This window comes from Odocoileus virginianus, chromosome 32 (genome assembly GCF_023699985.2).
Source record: "Odocoileus virginianus isolate 20LAN1187 ecotype Illinois chromosome 32, Ovbor_1.2, whole genome shotgun sequence".
Classification (NCBI taxonomy): Eukaryota; Metazoa; Chordata; class Mammalia; order Artiodactyla; family Cervidae; genus Odocoileus; species Odocoileus virginianus.
This window is the reverse complement of record NC_069705.1, coordinates 9,617,597-9,629,132: the sequence shown is the minus strand read 5'-3', so window position 1 is coordinate 9,629,132 and position 11,536 is coordinate 9,617,597. Positions and strand designations below refer to the sequence as shown.

The following is an 11,536-nucleotide window of genomic DNA, read 5'->3' as shown; positions in this document are numbered from 1 at the left end:
TAATTTTACTACTGTGTAACCCTGGAATCATAATACTTATCACGGCTTAAGTTTGGTTTTTGTTTTTTTTTTCATCTATGACCTGGAGATGATGACTACAATTTCTGGTGCTGTAGGTCTGGGTTGGGGGCTGAGACTTTGCAGTTATAACATGTGCCTAGGTGATCATGGTGCCACTGATTGGGGATTCCACTCTGAAAGCCACACTGACTTAGGACATGGGGATTAATTCTACTAAGGAATCTCAGGAGAACTCACCGTTGTTCAGTTGCTAAGTCATGTCTGACCCTTTGCAACCCCGTAGGCTGTAACCTGCCCAGCTCCTCTGTCCATGGGATTCTCTAGGCAAGAAGACTGGAGCTGGTTGCCATTTCCTTTCCCAGGGGATCTTCCCAACCCAGGGATTGAACCCGGGTTGCACACTGCAGGCAGATTCTTTACTGCTGAGTCACTATGGAAGCCAAAAGAGTTTCCTCAGGATCATGCCCGTTGACTCCGTGATGCCATCCAACTCTACAAACGCTGGCTGCTTTTCCCTCGGCAGCTGTCTGCCAGCCTCATTCTCTACTTACGTGCTCATTTCCTGCCCCCTCGATGAAACCTGGCAGGATGCATGATCCTGCACAGCTTCTTTGGTCTGGATGGGTAAGGTGGCTTTGAGTCTCGGGGCTGCCACTGTGATTTGTCTGCGTGCTGCTGCATATTTTAGCTTCAGAGTATTTCTCTCTCCTGTTGCTCATTACCAATATGGAGTGTCTGTGGCTTGTTTGCCAGGCCACCTGCATCTTTTCCGCAGATTGAGGCTCTGACTGTAGGGTATCCTTGTATCAGTTGTCCAATTTGCCTTCAACACATGGTGCTCAGGAGCCAAAAAGTAGGAAATGCAGAAGGCCCAGTCACATTCCAGTGCCATATACATCTTTAGCATCACTCACCACCTGTTTTTAAAAAGGAAACAAACTCCTCTTCTGTGTGCACTAATAATCCTTGAGCAGGGAGAGAGAGCCTTGCCAAGACCCCTTCCTCTTAGCAGCTTCTCTGAAAAGGGTCTAACTCAGAGTGTCCCTTCCTCATAAGTACTCCCTACTTACATGACAGTCATGAGTGTAAGAAAGAGAAGGCAAGGCTAAGACCTACTGCTGAGACTTCTCAACTTCTAACTTTCCATGTCATCTCCCCAGTCCTTTCAGGCTCAGCAGAAATTCCATGATACCTGTATCAGTGAAGGTCTAGCCAGAAAAGTAAAATCACCACGTCAGGTCAGCCAATAGAAGAAATGCAGTATGGAGAATGAGTGACAAAGGGTTCAAAGAGCTGAAAAAGCAGACAGAGAAAGGAAGAACAGCCCAGAAGAAGGCATTACCAGAGGCTGTCAGCTGGAGAGACGGGGAGGGGGGTGACCACAGGTTACAGCCTCCTGGCCGAAGCTGCAGCCACAGTGGGCCAGTCTGCTGGGAGCTGGAGCGATGGTGAAGTCACAGGTACTACTGCTTGGAGAACTAGGACACCACTCAGAGAACAGAGAGGAAGAGAGAGATCCTGGCTTCTCTCCTTACGCCACATTCGCTCCCATCATCCACCAGCAGATATTTCCCTTTAGCCCAACCTAGGCAGAAAGAGAGTCTGGGAAGTGTAGTTTGCAGGGTCAGCCTTGTTTGATGTAAAGCAAGAGAAGGACCACAGTGGATCTGAAGGCATCAGGCAGATAAACGTTACAATACCCAACCCCTTCAGCTTCAAATATACCCCAAGTTAAAAGTAGTGTTTAGTAAGTCAGCTTTCATCCTGCCTTGTGATCAAGTTACTGGTACTTTATCTCTTTTCTACTAGATTTCATGAAAGGGAGCCATCGTAACTGGGAGTGAATCCTATCTCAGCATTCATGGGTTTTAAGCATTTGACCAGAAGGTGTCCTTGAATCTCAATGTCACCATGTGTATAATTGAGGTAAGAAGTTGCTTTATGTCATAGGGTTATTGCAAGGATCAAATGAGACTGTTTATAAAGCACAATGTCTAGCACAGAAACAGCACTCATTATTAAAAGTGAGTAGACCTTGTGACGTGTATTTTATGTCTCTCAGCATCTTGCATAGACTCTCAAATATTTGTTGAAGACACAAGGCAATATAGTGATACCTGCCTTTCTGTTTTACTTTCTAACTATGTTTTTAAGCCGATAACTCTTTATTCAAGAGGAGCTGTGATGCAGAAAGTACCAAGGACACGGGGATGTTCCGGCGCTTCAGAAATGTTTTACACAGAGCCACCCTAGACCAAATCTAGTGCTGACTTGAGTTTTTCCTGGTGAGCTGGTCTTTGAGGTAGAGACTCACAGCAGTTTCTGTGAAAAGTCATTTGAATATCAATTATATTGTCCTTGCTGCTATTATTTAAGACAGAGAAGTCAATTTTGCCTTTGTTTGCCCAAAGAAACCGAGCCAGTCAGGAGGAGTGGGCCACCACTTGTGTTGTTTTGTCTGAGAAATGTACAATGAGCCTGCTTGTGAGGCAAAACAGTAAGTGCCTCTAACTGCAGCCTCTCCTTGTCCTTGGGCATCAATTCCTGCCTTGGGTCATTCACTTAAGCATTTAAGGCTGACTTTCAGCTTTAGAAAGGGAGGGGCAACCTGTTTTATTTATACAAAGATAAATTAAAAGCAAGAACTATCAAGGGGCCGCCTGTCCTTTCTTTGGTTTCCGACAGATCCCAGAGTCATCTATTTTGGAGCAAGCTGGGTAAAAGCCAACACAATTTTGCTGTTTTATGGCCAGTCATTGGCAGGATGATGGTAAATGAATGGGAAAATGTCACTGCAAAAACCACAGTAAAAGTGGAATTTTAGGTTGTTGAATTATAGTTGTTTTAAGATGAATGCTACAGCTAAAACATTTTACTCTCATGAATATTAGCATATTCATCTAGGTCAAAGGCTCACTTTTTATTCTTAATGTAACATTTTTAAGAGATCATATTTGACAGATTTAGAGAAAGGTCATTCAAAGTTGAGATAACCTGCAATTTGGTGAATGCATGGCTATAATTGGAAAAAAAAAAAAGACACATTAAAGGTCCTGAAGTCAAGTACAAACTATTGATGCCTCAAATTTAGAATCCAGCTTTGCATTTTACATGCTATGCAGAGGGAGCAGGTTCCTATATTTGAACTTGAATTCCACAAAGATGCAGGAGGCATTATGCTGTTGCACTTTTGGGTCTTTTGTTTTCTTACCTGCAACAGACAGTCGGACTCAGCACGAATTGAATCCAAGGCTTCATGTGGCTCCAAGCAGGCTAAGCAGGTGTGGGTCTCAGACTCAGGCTCTGATGCCGGCACCCTGTTTGCTCTCCTGGATCGTGAGACATCACCTCAGGGCTGCCCTGTGAGGTCTTTTGGAGAAAGCTGTTCTCTGTTGCCACCTGCAATTGAAATCAATGGTATCATCATCATTAATGTCACATATTCTTATTTTTACTAGTAATGATCACTCAAGGCATCAAATGTTACACTCTGGAAAAATCAGTAACTGGTTTATAGGAAAGTGCAAGTTGAAAGCTTCTTTTCATACGAAAACTCAGTTCAGCAATTAGTTCTTGATCTGTTTTAGTCAGAGTGATTGTCCTGCCTTAGATATCTCTAGTTGCCTAAGATCTAGTTGGCTCTCATTTAGTTAGTATCATACCTAATCCAGAGCTTAGTTACACCGAGCATTAAGGCTTATATTTACCCTAAGTCTATTTAACATTTACTATAAGGCATTCATTAATCGGAGAATTGACCCTCTGGTAGCTCAGACAGTAAAGAATATGCAATGCTCAGGAGATGCAGGTTTGATCCCTGGGTTGGGAAGATTCCCTGGAGGAGGAAATGGCTACCCACTCCAGTATTCTTGGCTGGAAAATTCCATGGACAGAAGAGTCTGATAAGCTACAGTCCATGGAATTGCAAAGAGTAGGAAATGACTGAACAATTAATACTTTAAAATGCATTCATTAATCTAAGCATTAATCCATTTATTTGTGCACTAATTCATTCAACAAGTATTTATTGACCCTCAATAAGTGCTCAGTTCTCTAAGAGACACTGAGGATAGACTCTCAATATACTTTGCTTTTCAAGTAAATCTCAACACTGTACCTGCCTTCATGAAGCTTATAGTGCAAATTGCATTTTTAAAACATGATCACACATGTGAATTTAAAACTATAGCTGTGGTAAGTTCACAAAGAGATCTTTGTTGTGCTATGGAAAACTAGAATGTGACAATGTGGCCTATCCAATGGAGTGAGAGATTTATTTAAATGCATTAGATAAAAAATAAGTAGGAGTCAGAAGCAGGATGTTTTAAGCATAGTGCAAGGTCTTGTACTGGAAAGTGACATGCATATGTCAAAGAGCTAAAAGAGAACCAGTGACTAGATCATCAGGGATGAGAGAGAAAGACTGCAGGTGATTTTGCAATGAAAATCACAGGTGTGACTAAAAGGACCTTGTAGGCCATTGTGGGGATTTGGGCTTTTACTGTAAGACCAATGCGAAGTTGTTGTGTGATTTAACCCAGGGTCACGGAGGGATAAGCAGTCAGTGTGAGGATTAGAACCTAGGTGGGTATCATATTCAGATGCATATTTCAGAAGGATCATTCTGATTGTTTTGTAGCCTGGGTCCACCAAGGTGAACACTAGAGCAGTAGTGGAAGATAATAACTCGATCACTTGCAGTGAATTTTAAGAGAGGAAATAATGGATTAAATATGGTGAAGAGGGGAGGAGACAAAGATAAGAATGCCCTTTGGGGCATGGCCTGTATCCCTGAGTGCGTGATGGTGCCATTCACGGGGACACGTAGCACTGGAAAAGGGCTGGTGCCATCTTGCTTGTCCATCACCCTCTGTTCACAGGAGACCATGTCCACATACATCTGTTAGTTTCAATTACCAAACATGAAGAAGGCAAACGCAGTGACCACTGATGTACTGTACAAGTGAGACTAATTTTTATCAGAGCACTGATACTGATGCCGCTGATGGAAAAGAGTTCAGTTGTTCAACCAGAGTCGCATGGGCTTCCCTGTGGCTCAGCTGGTAAGGAAGCCACCTGCAATGAGGGAGACCTCGGTTCCATCCCTGGGTTGGGAAAGTCCCCAGGAGGAGGGGTGGCTTCCCACTTCAGAGTCACACAGAGGAAACAGCATGAGCTTTGTAGCTTGTAATTTGCTTGGTTCTAGATCCTGGTTTACCACCTCTTAGTTTTGAAAGAGTGGACACTTTATTTTAAAGTCTCGCAGGCTGGGCTCTGTTGGCCTTTTTGGTTGGGATAATTTCTGGATATGGGAGCTGCTCTCTGCATTTTAGGATGGTACGCAGCTTCCTTGGCTTCTGCCCACAAGATGCTGGTAGCCACACCCCTTTGTACTAAAACCCAAAAATATCTCAGTGAAATGAAGGGAAATTTGCTCAGTTGTGTCTGACTCTTCACGACCCCATAGATTATACATTGAATTCTCCAGGCCAGAATACTGGAGTTGGTAGCCTTTCCCTTCTCCAGGGGATCTTCCTAACCTAGGGATCAAACCCAGGTCTCCTGCATCGCAGGCAGATTCTTTACCAGCTGAGCCACAAGGGAAGCCCAAGAATTCTTGAGTGGGTAGCCTATCCCTTCTCCAGGGGATCTTCCCAACCCAGGAATCGAACCGGGGTCTCCTGCATTGCAGACGGATCCTTTACCAACTGAGCTATCCAGGAAGTGCAAAATGTCTCACGGAATTGCCAAATATTGGGCAGGAGAGCAAAACCTCCTCAGCTTGAGACCTTCTTTACCTTCTCTGAGTCATAAGTATATCATTCGTGAAATAGATGTGATCTACAGATCTCCTTGTCTGATACTTACTTAGTGCATACAAAATTAGAAAAGCACAATTAGATACAAATGTGAATACTTTGAATAATCAAGCAATCATAGCGAATCATGATTTTTGGAAGCCAACTATCATTAACAACAAAAAAATATCAAACTTTTTTCCTTTTTCTAGGGTTCCTTGGAAAGAAGGTCCTGTGCAGGTGAAGAGCCCTGAACCTCAGCGATCTCACAGAAGGCAGATCTCTGAGCAGAAACTACCACGTTTGGAAGATGAGAATGGATAGAACCAAAGTCGTTGACGTCAAGCCCTGCCTGGGACAGGACCCACGGCTGACTTTTCTCGGAGGTGAGCCTGTTCCTTTGTTATAGTTCCCCTGACCTCGGGTGGCCTCAGTGACGCCGCGGAGTGGGCTTGGGCTCCCGCCCAGAGACTGAGACCCGTTTGCAGCGCTGAGAGCACCAGACCCTGGCCGCTAGACCGGTGCTCAGTGACAAGGGCCCTGGCCCTCTGAATCTGTGGAAAAGAACTTCCGCAAAGAACATAGGGACCAAGTAACATGCTAAGAAGAAAAGGAGTGTAGTACGTGAACACACAGGCAGACGCAGAGGCCGAGTCGCACCCTCGAGGTGGTTTGAATTACTTTCGTGGGACACTCCTGGTTTCCCTTGGGCCGATCGTTTTGCTTTGCCGGGTTCACAGCCCGTGTTTGGTGTATCTCAGCATCCTCCGCTGTGTGCACATGACCTCTTAGCCAAGAGGGATTCCACTGCAGAGGCTGTGGGTAGCTTAACATCACTCATCACTGCCCTTTGACCTCCAAGGAGCCCTTCTGGCTTGTGTGTTGGAGAGGTCTCCTGACTTCAAGAATGAGGAATATGTGGTTGGGGCAGGGCCCAGCCTCCCTCTTAACTGTCCTGCTAGCCTTGTCCTGGAGTTTCGGTCCCCAGGGAGTGAATATCCAACCGCTTTCCCCTGGTGGAGGCGGGGAATCTTCCTCCTGCCTCATCCCTATACTGTGTTACAAACATCCATAGCAAACGTCCTTTAATTACTGCAAGTAGTTATTATATGCTACAAGAGGATATAATTTCTATCACCCAATCTGTCTTAAAAAATGAACCGTCAGTTATTTTAAGGCACTATTTAATTATCAAGTTACAGGGCAGACCCTCCTTAAAAGCCTGTTGATTGGAAGATGAAAGGTTCAGTGGCTGAATAACCAGGGAGCAGGCTGTAAACACTAGGGGCTTCATTCTAAAGTTTAACATGATCCTATCACGTTAGAAACAACTTCCTCTATGGCCTTTTTGTGGGATTCGTTGAAGAAATAATTATCTGTTCTGAAATCTGTTGAAATTAGCACTGCCATCTAAAGATCTATTAAGAGATTAAGGTTTCAAGACTATGCAGCCCCTGGCTACCAAGCATGTCTATGAAGTTCTACATGGTCAGAGACTTGGTTCCCATAGAAATGACCTCTCTCTCATTATACATAAAAGAAATTGTGCTCATCAGGATTTCTCCTCTAGGAGAACTTTCTCCTTTTGGAACAATTAGATGTATAAGTAGTTGCATTAAACATTGTTTTGGCTTAATAGAGCTTATGGAGCTTTTCTGGTGGCTCAGTGGTAAAAAAGTTAACGTCACTCAGTCATGTCCAACTCTGTGTGACCCCACAGACTACACAGTCCATGGAAGTCTCCAGGCCAGAATACTGGAGTGGGTAGCCTTTCCCTTCTCCAGGGGATCTTCCCAAACCAGGGATCGAACCCAGGTCTCCCGCCTTGTAGGAGAATTCTTTACCAGCTGAGCCACCAGGGAAGTTCTTGTGGTAAAAATCTGCCTGTAGTATAATGACGTGGACTCGATCCCTGAGTGGGGAAGATCCCCTAGAGAAGGAGATGGCAATCCACTCCAGTGTCCTTGCCTGGAAAATCCATCCCGTGGACAGAGGGGCTCACGGGAGAGTTAGCTCGCACCTGAGCGAGTGAACAACAGCGGCAGTAGGGCTTCTATTGACTCTAATCTCCAGTTCTTTTAATTTCAAGTAGTAATAGTAACTGTATTTGTTTACTAAGGCTGCCATACGAATGTCTCAGACTGGGTCACTTAAGCAATAGAAATTTCCTTCCTCTCCATTCTGGAGCTCAGGATCCAAGGCCAGGGTGCTGGCAGCACTGGGTTTCTCTTAGGTCTCTCCCTGGATGTTGTCTATTCACGGGCTGGTCTCTGCACACACACCCTCGGTGTCTCCCTGTAGATTCACGGGCTGGTCTCTGCACGCGCACCCTCGGTGTCTCCTTGTGTGTCCTCATCTGTTCTTCTTTTAAGGACACCAATCAGATTGAATTAGGGCCTACCCTGGTGGTCTCATTTTAACTTAATGACCCTTTTAAATGGCTTATCGACAAATACATTCACATTCTGAGGTCCTAGCGGTTAGGGAGAGATACAATTCAGTCCATTACAGCAACTCTGTGTATTTAGATGGAAATCACTGTTTAAAAGATATATTTTCATATATTATTTCAACAGCCTAAATATCCTTAAACTTGTAGTGATTATGACAAAGAGTAATTCCATTGTCCCTACATTGCTTGGGAAAATTAAATCCTTCAAATTCATAGTTTAGTATGATATAGGCTCAAAGCATGTGTCATGGACCCGTATCTAGTGTGTGTAGTAGTCACTGGTTAGTTTATTGCTATGAACATCATATAGTTGCCCACTGCTTTGAATCTGAGTTTTTCATGATAAAGGCAGCCAGTCAATTTTTTGGTTTATGTTGCTTTGTGGGATAGATGGATTTTGGCAGTGACATATGAGCAACTATTATGACCTCCTAAACTAAAACCAAGGCCTGATTCTGAGCTGTTCAGGGTAACTTAAAGGGCTCATTGTGTGCCTAACTTAGTGAAGGACAGATATTCCCTTGCACTCTGAACTCTCCCTCTTTGAAAATTTGATATAAACTTTATGGAAAAGTTTCCTGGACATTTATTCACCACTCACAAGAATCTGTTTTAACAAATAGGCATGTGTATATGACTACAAACATTTAAGTTACACCTGAGGTCTAGATAAGACCATATAGAGTGCACTGAAATTAATTTAGTTGTTTTTCTCAAAGAATTCAATGTCTTGTTGTTATTGTTCAAATGTAGTGTACATCATCACTATTATTCTCCTATATTCATGTGATTCTCTCTTATGAGCAGGTGGAGATGCTCTTAAAGAAAGTAGATGAGCATAAGAGACCTAGAAAAGCCCATAGATTAAAAGGAAAATTGGAAATGATAAGAGCTACTGAGAAAAGTGTGAATGGAAATTGGACAGAACCAAACTAACTGAGACTTTGTTAAGGGGTCTGATATAGTGAGGTGGACAGTGAAAATACTGAAAAACCATTAACGTCCAATAGTGAAGGAATCATTATTGAATTGATCAGTCAGTTTGATGCCCATCATTTCTCCAAGGAAGAGGAAGATGAAGAGCAACTCTTATGTAACTAGAAGACATTTATATATATATGGAATGGTATACAAAAGAGTTTTTGTGAATGAGTGTGATTCTATTCTGAGTAAAAACATCGCATCCAAAAGTTGCAGTTGTAAGTGTAGCCATGTGTTGTCAGTAGCACATGGAACTCAAATGTTGCTCTTTGGAAGGTCTGCTGGTTTCTTTGGTCCATTGCGTCACAAGTTGCTTTATTCAGAGATTCATGGTCATTCCCTGACAGCTCAGCTGGTAAAGAATCTGCCTGCAATGTAGGAGACCCTGGTTTGATTCCTGGGTCGGGAAGATCCCCTGGAGAAGGGACAGGTCACCCACTCCAGTGTTCTTGGGCTTCCCTGTGGCTCAGCTGGTAAAGAATCTGCCTGCAATGTGGGATACCTGGGTTTGATCCCTGTGTTGGGAAGATCCCCTGGAGAAGAGAAAGGCTACCCACTCCAGTATTCTGACCTGGAAAATTTCATGGACTGTATGGTCCACGGGATCACAAAGAGTCGGGGAAGACTGAGTGACTCACTTTTATGGCCGTTCATTTCCAGAGTCTTGAGAACCAAGAAGAAAAAATTACCTCTTTCTTCCTAGATTCAGGAAGTTGACACTTTCTAGTTTTACTTTGCCCTTCCATGGCTCATTCTGCTGATCCTCAGCCCGGCCAAACAGCACGTGTGACCACAGACTCCAAGCCTCTCTTTCTGCCACCAAACCTTCCTTTTACACTTACAGAGAGCCATGCAGAAGTACTTCACTAAGGGTGGTTTTCCAACCTAGTCAACAGTAGCATTATTTCACTGTATGTATTATAGTTCATTTTCACTGAAGTATGGGTGGAAAATATAATTACACCTGATACTGGGCAATACCTAGATGTCTTACTATTGCATACTTAGGAATTGATACTTGGTGGCTCAGTGGGTAAAGAATCTGCCAGCCCATGCAACTGACCCAGGACTGATCCCTGGGTCGGGAAGATCCCCTGGAGAAGGAAATGGCAACCCACTCCAGTATTCTTGTCTGGAGAATCCCGTGGACAGGGGAGCCTGGTGGGCTACAGTCCACGGGAGGCAAAGTGTCGGACACGACTGAAGCGACTGAGCATGAACGTACGTCAGTATTTAGACATAGTGGGGAATCCTACATTTGATGAGAGAGAGAAAAAAGGGGGAACGGGAAAGAAAGGAAGGAAAGGAAGAAAGAGAGAGAGGGAGAGGAGGAAAGAAAAGCACGTTTCTCTAACGTTGCAGCTTCTGGGCTACCTGGAAACGTCATCTTTGTAAGAAACTTTATTTCTACGATGAAATGTGTTCAGAGTTACAGGCGTTTGTTCACAGAAACCCTGGAGCACAGACTTGGCGTGCTGTCCTCTTCTTTATCAGAGTTTTCCTGGTGGAGTTGTCTGGGATTCCTCTGTTGAGACCTGTGCTGTTTCTTTCTCCCGCTCTGTGATTGTTCATTTCAGGGCCTGGTGCTTCCTGTCCGGACTTACTCTGACACCCAGCTGAAACTGCTCCTGCCCCGGTGTCCCTGGCACGCTACCCTCCAGCCAGAGGAGCAGGCGGGCGCAGCCTAAGGAGTCGTGCACAGTTCTGTGCTGCAGGCCGGGCTTGCAGGATGACCCAGCCTGCCTGCTCCAGACCGATGCTCGGGCTGCCGGCGGCCTGGGCCTCCCAGGCAGACGCTCGCTCCCCGTGAGCAGGAGGGCTTGTCTCCTGGGCCCCGGTGCCAGCCTTTTGCTGGAGTATTCCTTCATCTCCGAGTGCTCCGTCCTCTGGGGAGCCTAACAGGAGGATGTCTTCCCCTTAACGCCACAGCTGTCCTGGTAAGTTTCTTCCTTCCTGTTAGTGTTGAGGGTAGAGATTGTCACTCAGATCTGCAATACAATAAAAAAAAAAAAAATTCTAAAGGCTTTTTGGAAAGGCTAGTAGATGGAATTTCTCAGGAACTTATGCAGGAATTGACTTATTTCTACTTATTTATTTGGGGGCGTGTTTTACAGGAATGAAAAGTCATCAGATAAGTGTGCTTACCAAAACCATAATGAAATCAAGTACTTTTAGTGTGTTCTAGAGTTTTATTTTCTTCCCTACCTTTCTCACCATCTCATGGGATGGGAAATTATTTTTCATTTTAAATCTCTCATGCAAAGTCTTGTATTTCTATTTATTT

The 11,536-nt window shown here is 44.2% G+C and overlaps 1 long non-coding RNA gene across 1 annotated transcript; it reads left to right on the top strand.

The window, feature by feature from the left end:
- Positions 1–1,837: 1,837 nt before the first annotated feature.
- On the top strand, positions 1,838–11,186 carry LOC110129993 (uncharacterized). Its single transcript, XR_002311681.2, has 3 exons — positions 1,838–1,947; positions 6,032–6,205; positions 10,830–11,186. It is a non-coding gene; the product is annotated as an uncharacterized lncRNA (long non-coding RNA).
- Positions 11,187–11,536: the final 350 nt, after the last annotated feature.